Below are 10,304 nucleotides of genomic sequence, written 5' to 3' on the forward strand. Positions count from 1 at the left end.
AGGGAGGGAAATGCACGGGACTATGGTGGTGGCACAGGGGTGATTTGGTGATGGGAAACCCGTGGGGATTACAATCAAGATGGAAAACAAAAAAATGTGCAAAATGATATAAAAATAAACTTTGTTTATTTTTTTAAAAAAATAGAAAAAAAATGTTTATAAGGGAAATAATGGACAATACCACACAATATGGCAATAAGTTAGATAACCTAGCTGAAAAGAATAAGTTCCTCAAAGTGAATTAGCAATTAAAACACTTCCACAAAGAAAAGCCTAGGACCAGATGGCTTTATTCCTGAATGTTGCCAAATCTCAAAAGAAGAATTAGCATTAATCCTTCATTAATTCTTAAAAAAAAAATACAGAAAGAGGAAAAACTTTCCAATTCATTCTGTGAGGCCAGTTTTGGCTGATTCCCAAACCAAAGGAAAATATAAGAATATGAAGACCTATATATCTTATGACTATAGACACAGATTCCCTCAACAAAATACTAGCAAACTGAAAACAGCAATGTAGTAAAAGCATTGTACACCCAACTAGCATTTATTCTAGGAATACAAAGTTGGTTCAACATACAAAGATCAATAAATGTAAAACACTATATTGATAGAAAAAAGAATGAAATGATCATTTAATGTTTGCAAAATAACCATTTAACAAAATCCAACATCCTCTTCTTATCAATACACTCATCAAATTGGGAAAAGAAGTTAAACTCCCTCAAACTAAAAAAAGGTATAAGAAAATAATTTACAGTTAACATCATACTTAATGGTCAAAGATGGAATACTTTCTCCCTAAAGTCAGACATGAGATGAAGACATCTGCTCTTGCCATATCTAGTCAACATTCTATAGTTTTTAGTTGAGTAATTGGCAACAACAACAAAAAGAAATAAAACATCAAGATGTTTTATTTATTTGGAAAAGAAAAATTATCTTCATATTTAATGTGATCTTGTAAGTAGAAAATATTAAAAATCTATTAAAATAATAAAATTAGGTTTCATATTGGTATAAGATCAACATATATAAAAAGCTATTAAACAGGGGCTTTCCCTGGTGGTGCAGTGGGTTAAAGCACAGCACTATATTAAGCTAAAGCCACTTCAGCATGAGTTCAATTCCCAACTCCAGAGGTGTTCCACATGGCATAGCAGACCTCTCCTGACCCACCCACTGCTCCCCTCGGCAGTGTACTTTGTCAGTTGGCCTGTTCTTTCCTGACTCTGTCTCTGGTGAACCCTCTTACTGCTCCCGGGCCTCTGACCTGTACCCCAATTCTGTATGCATAAATAAACCTTTCAAAATAAAAGCAATTATATGATTTAATAGTTTTAATGATAAATAAAATATAAGTAATAAACTTAATAGTATTAGACCAAGATTTATGGATTAGTTAAAATTGCTGTTGTTAAAAACTCAGTACCATAAAAAACACTAATTTATTGTTATCTAAATCTATAACACAGAACCATAGATAAATCTAGTTGAGTTAAGTCAAGATATCAAAAAGTCTGGCTCCTTCTATTGTATCTTAGGGAGAATCCCTTTCACATACCACACCGTGTCACATCGCTCTTACCCCCTGGCCCTCTGACTTTCTCTTTCATATTTAAAGGAGACTTGTCATTACATGGGACCCATTTAGATGATATAAAATAATCTTCTTATCTATAACTGATTAAAATTTTAATTCCATCTGTAAGTTTAATTCCACCTGTTATTTATCATAAGGTATATTATAGGTTCTGTACATTACCCTTCTTTTCTATTTTCCATCATTGTTGAATACTAACATTTTTAAAAGTGTGGAAATGCTCAAAATAAGATTTCCTCCTCTTCAGGTTTGCTGTTGCTGCTTTGTTGTTTGGTGCATTTCCTCAAGTAATTCAATAAGGTCTGTATTCCTTGTTATGTGAGTATTCTGCTGGTTTAATTTAGTGATTGAAGAATGAGTGAAATGATTAAATGCTTTGCACCATAAGTGATCCAGTCTTAAATGGGTGACTTAGTGTGCATGTTGGAGCACTTCTTCAACACTCTGGAAGTTTACAACCCTACTTAGCTTTTTCTTTCTGCTTGCACAATTTCTCAAGGTCAATCAGCGATAAGAGATTAGGCCCTTCTCAAATCTTCCCTGTGTATATACACAGTCCATCAAATGCATGTCCTCTGATAGTCCTAGGAAAATGAATGTTTCAAAACCCCCACAGACATTTCCTCTCCAGCGTTTCTTTTTTAAAAAAATTGTTAACCTCTTATTTTCCTGTCATTGCTGTGTCAGGCAGCTGCAATCCTGCACACATACAGCTGTTTGCTACTAAAGCCCTGCTATACAGTCCATTACGAGTAAGCCCTGACTCAGAAAAAAACAAAAACAAGTCCTGAAAATAGAAATTTCCAGGAGATTCCGAAAAGTCTTAAGAGTGGCATTTTCCTGGGTTGTGGAAATGTCCAAACGTGTTCTTCCCCTCTTCTCACCAGTACTGGCTTTCACAGATAGCATGCTTCTAAGGTGACTGGTTTCCAAGACTACTGTAGAGATGGGAATGTGGCAAGTTAAAACTTGAAAGGGGTCACCATTCTTGCTTAAATTCAACAATTTGCACCCTGGATTGGTGCAGGTCTTTGATTATAGTCTCAGGTTTTTAAAAAGTTTATCTTGAAAATTCTTGCCAGTCTTCTCTCAGATGAAGTAGATTTTGGAAGGTCCTTACTCTTCACCTTATAAACATTTTTTTAACTGAAATGTAGTATAATTCAGAGTTTTGTTTTGTTTTGTTTTTAAGATTTATTTATGCTTACGTAACTGGGGTACAAACCAGACATGTGGTGGGTGAGAAGATTCACCAGAGACAGAGTAGGGAGCAGAACAGGTAGATGTACTGAAATACAGGAGCAGTGGGCACGAGTCAGGGGAGGTCTGCCATGCCATGTGGGTCAGCTCCCTGGCTGGGGATCGAACTCGTGCTGCAGTGGCTTCAGAGAGCTTCATAGTGTGGTGCTTTAACCCACTGTGCCACCAGGGACAGCCCTTGCTTTTTGTTTTAACTCAGGGTGTTTATGTTAAAAGAAGGAGTAGTGTTAGGTTTTGGAATCCTTTGATAAGATGACCTAAGTAGTAACGTGTAGTGTGTATAAGTGTATGTGTATGCTTGCTAATATAGCTCTGTAATCATATAATATCTACCAGAAAGATGAGAGAAAATGTCCACATTCCTGATCAGTAAATTATAATTCTGTTTAGCTAAATAAACATTTACCGATTCCCTATAACATTTTAATTGAATTACTATGTCCCAGTGATAAAAAGTTGAGTAAGATACACACCTTGCCCTTAATGAGCTCAGAGTATTCTTCACATTTTTTTCTTCTTGTTAGAAAGAGGGCAACAGGCTAATAGATCTGGTGATAATGCTGGATTCAGAGCCAACCAAATATACAGTAGAACCTGCCAGACACCAACAAATGCATAACCTGAGCCCAGAACAACTGATTCAGAGCCAACCAAATATATAGTAGAACCTGCCAGACACCGACAAATGTTTAACTTGAACCCAGAACAACATACATTTCTCCATGCAGTCTTCACATAAACCTCATATAGCGAGTATCCCTATTTTCAATGAGCAATTGAGGTTCTCAGAGGAATATAAAAGGACAGCAGGTACTTGGTCGCATCTACACTTTAAAACAAATCTGACCTTAGAAGGGGCACTCACACACAATCAGGTCCTGCCATTTGCAGGGGAGAGATGGGCGCAATCTTTCATTAGTGTGTGGGACTATGGGGAATACTTTCTTAGTTAGCACTTTCTTTCTGGCAACCATGTAGTAATTTAAGAACGGGACAAAAAAAAAATATTTATAGAACGTTGGTACTACTTTCAAAGCTTAACCCCTTCAAAAAAAAAAAAAAAAGACAAACTATACTAAGAACAGATGAATAATTTATACCCTTTCCATGTACATAAAGTAGATTATTATTATCACTAATAGTTATACCTCAAAATCACTTCTGGGCTTGGATGCTCCAGAAGTGGCAGATCTCACCATCTTAGGGAAACATACACTGAACTCCTCAATTATCCTCTGAAATTTGAATGCTTAGCTTTATGCTGATAGCAAATAAAAGGTTATCCATTTTTCTGGGCTTATTTTTTAATAACTAAATTATATACTTCTTAAGAAGCTTTCATATTATGGTTTTAGGCACTACATAAATATATGAATAGGTAGCTTGTGCAGAGAAGAAAGAGTATGAGGGATTTTGGAGGTGTCCATTTATTCACAATTCATAAATCAGCTTATAAGGGTGAAAGCTATGTTTAACAGGATGCTGTTAGGTCTATTTCTGCCTCAGGCAGTGAACTCAGGGTAAAATGCAGCACTGTGAAATTGTTTAAACCTCTAATCCCAACTGCTTTCATTTTATAGAGATATTTGGGAAGATACATGCTGTTTCACATAATAAGCTGTGGTCATACAAAAGAAAGTACAACCCCAAGCAGTGAGTGAAGAACTGGACACTGTATTTACAATCAAAGTTATCTTTCTGTCATTGAACAGTTCCCTGGTATGAGTAAGAATAAAATAAAAATTATAAAGGTAGTGTAGCATGAATTTTATTGATCTATTAATATTCACCTGCAGACTGATATTCAACTCTATGTTTTAGTTGCCAAAAGCTAGTCTAAATAGAACAACTATAATAAAACATGCCTGTGGATTTATGAGGTCAGACATTATATGCTTTACATTCCTCAAAAAACAATAACAAAAAGGAATACTTGAAAAAGTATTTTTCAGTTTTCTTTAAGTTCTCAAAATTCCTATCTATGAATAAAAAATAATCATACTATCATTATTTTAGCATTATCAATAGTATTATTGAGTATATATGTGCCTGGCAATAGTATTTGTTTCTTCACATATTATGCAGTCATCACAAGCAATCGAAAAGTAAGGATCATTTTCATACCCATTTCACAGAAGAAAACATTGGCAGGGCTGACAAAGATGAAGCTAGTATTTAAAAATGGCAATCTGAAACTCTGACCCCATGTGTTAGCAGTTTAGAGTGTATCTACCTTGTTCTGGAGTACATTTACAATTCCTGCTCTTTGGTATTGTTCATTTTTCTCTTTTTGCAGTGTACAATCTCTCTGAATTGCTCCATTTATCATTTGCATTGACTGATGAATCACTTTCAATATCTAGTTTACCAAGTTAATCAAAGGGTACTTTATCTTACCAATTTATGATATGATCCAGTGATAAGTATGTAATAAAAAAAATTCTACAGGTATTACCCATGCCATTCTTAAAATGTCTTTTGAGACATAAACCTAAAAACACACTTAAAAACTTCGATGCAACAAAACTAATTATACTTTAAACAACAGATGTCAATGATCAACTGTATATGTAATGTTGTTTTGAAACATTATAGAATTTGGGAGACTGGACCAGGTAATAAAGAGCTTTTAAATGAAGCGAGATTATATAAAGTCTATATAAATATTAAAAGTTTTTGGCCCTCCCTGGTGGTGCAAAGGGTTAGGATGCAGCACTGCAAGCGAGCTGCAGCCACTTCAATGTGAGTTCAATTCCTGTCCCGCAGGTGATCCACATGGCACCACAGACCTCTCTTGACCCGCCCGCTGCTCCCCTCAGCAGTCTGTTCTGCTCCCCACTGTGTCTCTGATGGATCCTCTCACCACCCCTATATCTCTGGTCTGTACTCCAGTTCTGTATAGATAAAAAAATCATTTTAAAAATATTAAAAGTGTTTTTACATATAATATTTTATGAGTTATAAATGATAGTGATTGTCAGTGTTGAAATTATTTTAATATAAAATAATTATGTTTCAGGATAGTACAGTGACCAAATTAGGATATTTGTGTTAGTGAACTATATCAAGATACTGCTTTAGTATATCAAAATAACTATATCAAATAACCATATCAAAATAATGATTTAGTTTGGTGAACTAAATCATCCCCAAACTCAGGAATATGCAAGTTATTTATCTCGATGCCCTGGGTCTGCAGGAGAGCCGTGGTTTAGCTGGTTGAAAGGGGGCCCTTGGCCCTCCCTGATGGTGCAGCGGGTTAAAGCACTGCACTAAGAAGCTCAAGCCACTTCTACATGAGTTCAATCCCTGTCTGCCCCAAGGAGATCCACATGGCGAGGCAGACTTCTCCTGACCCGCCGGCTGCTCCCCTCAGCAGTGTACTTCATCTCTCTGCCTGTTCTGCCCCCCTCTCTGTGTGTGGTGAATCCTCTCACCATCCCTGTACCTCTGGCCTGTACCCAGTTCTGTATCCATAAATAAATAAATCTTAAAAAAAAAGAAAGAAAGGGGGCCCAAGTGGGTGACATGCCTATGAACTGAGGACTGACTGGTCTTCCATTTAAGCTTGTGAACTGAAAGCTGGTCTGCTCTCTATATAATTTTTTTTTTCAAAGGACTTGGGCTAAAGAGGCATTATCTACCTAGGCTGCACTCTTCTTACAGTTGTCCCAGGAGTGAAGGGGGCCAAGCCAAACTGTTCAAGTATACATAAGATTTTATAAATAACTGTATCAACAGTTGTAACTGTGGATATACCACTGCCAGGCAAGTTATCTGGCCTGGTTCAATATTAAATGCCGCTTGTTAGCAGGCTGCACCCATAAAATAAGAAGAGGGTGATATTAAGTAATCCAAGTCCTCACAGGATTCAAGAATTTTCATTATCTTATACAAGCTATTAAAAATAGTTCATGCATGGCCCTCCCTGGTGGCGCAGCGGGTTAAAGCACAGCACTGAGAAGCTAAAGCCACTACCGCATGAGTTCGATTCCCGCCTGCCCCGGAGGTGACCACATGGTGTGGCAGACCTCTCCTGACCCGCCCGCTGCTCCCCTCAGCAGTGTACTTCATCGATCTGCCTGTTCTGAATGCTCCCCACTCTGTCTCTGGTGAAGCCTCTCCCCGCCCCTGAGCCTCTAGCCTGTACCCCAGTTCTGTATGAACAAATAAATAAATCTTTAAAAAAAAATAGTTGATGCATGGCGAAGATAGTGGAAAAGAAGGGAGCATGAAAAACCTTGGTTAATTATACAAGTCTATCTGTCAGGAAAGTGTTCATTTTGGTGGGAGTGGGGGTGGATTTCTGAAGATTTTAAAGTATGTTAAATTCAATGTAATACTTACACAACTGAAATAATCTAACAACAAACTGATATCACAGAATCTATATTTCTCTTCATGAAGTACCAAGTTCAAAAGTACAATTAAAAACTTGTTATTTTACTAAATCTTCTAATTCTACTGCAATTTTGTTTGCTAGACATGTTAGAAAGTAAGAGAAATGCTCTGTGTTAACTAAGTTTTATCAGAATCTTCTTGTATTTATAAAATCTTTTGTTTTATGTATTTCAGCATCATATTATCTGTATCCTAAGTGATAGATATTGTCTCACTTTATTTTTTATCTGCCAGTCTCCTTTGCTTGATATTTTGTTACACCTGTTAAATTTGCTGTATATATATTGAAGCTGTCTGTAACGGCCAGAGAAACAGGACAGTGAAGACCGGTTTGGGACATCCAGGTGTATCATAGTCATATAAAATAGGACAGACTCCTAAGCAACATCTGAATCATGTGGTAGAAGAGACATTGGGTCTAATGTCAGAGTAATCAAGAATCTAAATGGAAATTATAAAAATATCCCAATGACAAGCAATTGAAATTAAAAATAATTTTTAAATGTATGAGTTTGATTTTTTTTTTCTTTCCACATGTTAAAAATGTAGTAAATAGGTGTTAATACATAGTATAGCCAAGCAGGGCTTCTTCCTAGAGAGCAGAATCAAGCTGATCACAAAGATAGGCCTCTGAAGACTATCCTTAAAGTTATTTTTTAAAGATTTATTTGTGCATACATACAGAACTGGGGTACAAGCCAGAGGTACAAGGGTGAAAGAATTCACCAGAAACAGAGTAGGGAAAAGGACAGGCAGATGTACTGAAAAACACTACTGAGGGGAGTAGCAGGCAGGTCAGGAGAGGTCTGCCACACCATGTGGGTCACCTCCCTGGCCAGGGATCAAACTCATGCTGCAGTGGCTACAATAACTCCATAGTGTTGTGCTTTAACTCACTGTGCCACCAGGGAGATCTGTATCCTTAAAATTAATTAACTAAAGCTATAACTAAAGAATGATATTTGAATCAAATTTATTTGATTTTTAAATTGTAGATGAAGTCTATAGAAGGCAGAAAAAATATCTTCAACTCTAGACTATTCTACTGATAGAATTACCTAAACTAAAACAAAGAGTCATACATATACATTTCAGATAGCATGAATTTCAACAATATTTAAGTCATAAGCATTATGTGTTGGCATAGTATATTATCATAAGCATAGCTATTACATGCAATATGAATAAGTTCTTCAGTGCTGATTTCCATATAATCAGCATTATAAAATTTTTGAGATCTAAAATATTTCTGCAGAATTGATCTCCAGTCTAACCTAGGATTTTGTTCTTTAAAATAATCATATATTCTTTTGTACAAATTCTTTTTCTTAATGAGTTTTATTTACGCATACAAAAACTGGGGTGTAGGCCAGTTATACGGGGAGGTGAGAGAATTCACCGAGACAGAGTGGGTCCCAGAACAGGAGGATCTACTGAAAAACACTGCTAATGGGAACAGTGGGTGTGAGACGAGAGGTCTGCTGCACCACAGGGGGTCACTCCCTGGCCAGGGTTGGGACTCATGTAGCAGTGGCTGGTGTTGGTGTGATAGGTCTGAGACTTTAACCCCTGCACCACTAAGAATGCCCTTTATAAATTCTACAAAAGAACATTTGCCATTCGATAGCTCTCACTTTAAAATACTTATGGTTAAATATACTTTCTGTGTTATTTTTATCTTATGCATTAGAAAATAATAATAATAAAAACAGCATGACACCATTTTACTGTAATTCTTCCAGCAGACTAAATGTAAAATCTTATTATGAGAGTGAATAATGATGTATTTCACTTCATTCTCATTTCAATAACCAAGTGGGAAAACAGGAAGATCTATTAAAAGGACCATGTGCTGACCAAATACTAATGAGAAATTTTTGAGTCACTAGCTGTCATGGTAACAAGGCATTATCCAAATCTGATTAAGATGCCCAATAGCTACACAACTGGTTAAGTTTACATCTCTGCTTATGAGATGAGTTTAAATCCTTAAGAGGCAATAGAGTGTTGTGGCTCTATTTATCTATATCCCAGATATGGAATGCCCACATATCAAAAATGAAGTTCAAACATTTAGTGCTAAAGATACATTACACTGTGAGAAGCTTTCAAATTAATAAAAAAAAAATCAGTTTACTTTTCTCATAATTCATAAACTTCTGACCCAGTGTTAATTCATTTCAACTAATTTCATTGATATTCATAGCAAGAATAAGACTAAGATGGCTAAAACTGGGGGAAATTTTATGAAAATTTGGAAATCTGCAATGTGGCCTCCTAAGAACAAAATTGTCCAATGATCTGGTTCAGAAATTACATCAAGAATAATCAATCTCCAAGAGTAGACCAGAGAGGTAAAAAGAGTAGAGACGAAGAGTATTTGCAAATGTTTGCAAATATAATGGTGAATGAGGAAAGCAGTCAGGATTGGGGGTAGGAACTATAGGCAGCTTTCTGTCCACCAGAGGTAGTAAATTGATGTGCTCTACAAAGTTCTTCCTTCTGAGGCACTGATCCTGAGTTTGAAATTCAGTGAATTCTGAAAATTACAAGGTTCAGTTCTTTCAGTTAAGTTATGTCCTTTCTAATATCTTGAGTGTCACTGATATTTTAAAGAAACTGATCACTACCGCCTGATCCTTTTTGGTAGATAACTAAATTCTAAAAACAAAACTTGCAAGATTAACAGAGGCAAAGTAAACATGGTCATGCATTATTGACTAGAAATCTGTGTGCCTTGTCAGAGCTTGTGAATACAAGGAACATTAATAATACTTGTCCTGGAAAGCTTATTACTCTTGCTAAATGCATCAGCATGTAGACTGAGTTTTACATGTACCACGTATCAAACTCAATCAATCTAAAGTCAATATAATGAAAGCCAAAAGAGCATTTATCTACACATTTTGAAATTCAGGAGAAGGCTGCAGAGACCAAAGTGTCATCAAAGTATAAAGTTTTATTTACATGAGAAGAATAAATTCTAGATACCTACTGTACAGAACATGACTTAGAATTTATACTTTAAATACTTTAATATC

At 36.0% G+C, this 10,304-nt stretch overlaps 1 protein-coding gene across 1 annotated transcript in view; it reads right to left on the reverse strand.

Annotated features, from left to right (window-relative positions):
* The window catches only part of SPAG16 (sperm associated antigen 16), a 678,503-nt gene that overhangs the window by 375,710 nt on the left and 292,489 nt on the right, over positions 1–10,304 (reverse strand). The gene's annotated exons all lie outside the window — the stretch shown is intronic.

Source organism: Condylura cristata, unplaced genomic scaffold, assembly GCF_000260355.1.
Source record: "Condylura cristata isolate star-nosed mole 26May11 unplaced genomic scaffold, ConCri1.0 scaffold00002, whole genome shotgun sequence".
Taxonomy (NCBI): domain Eukaryota; kingdom Metazoa; phylum Chordata; class Mammalia; order Eulipotyphla; family Talpidae; genus Condylura; species Condylura cristata.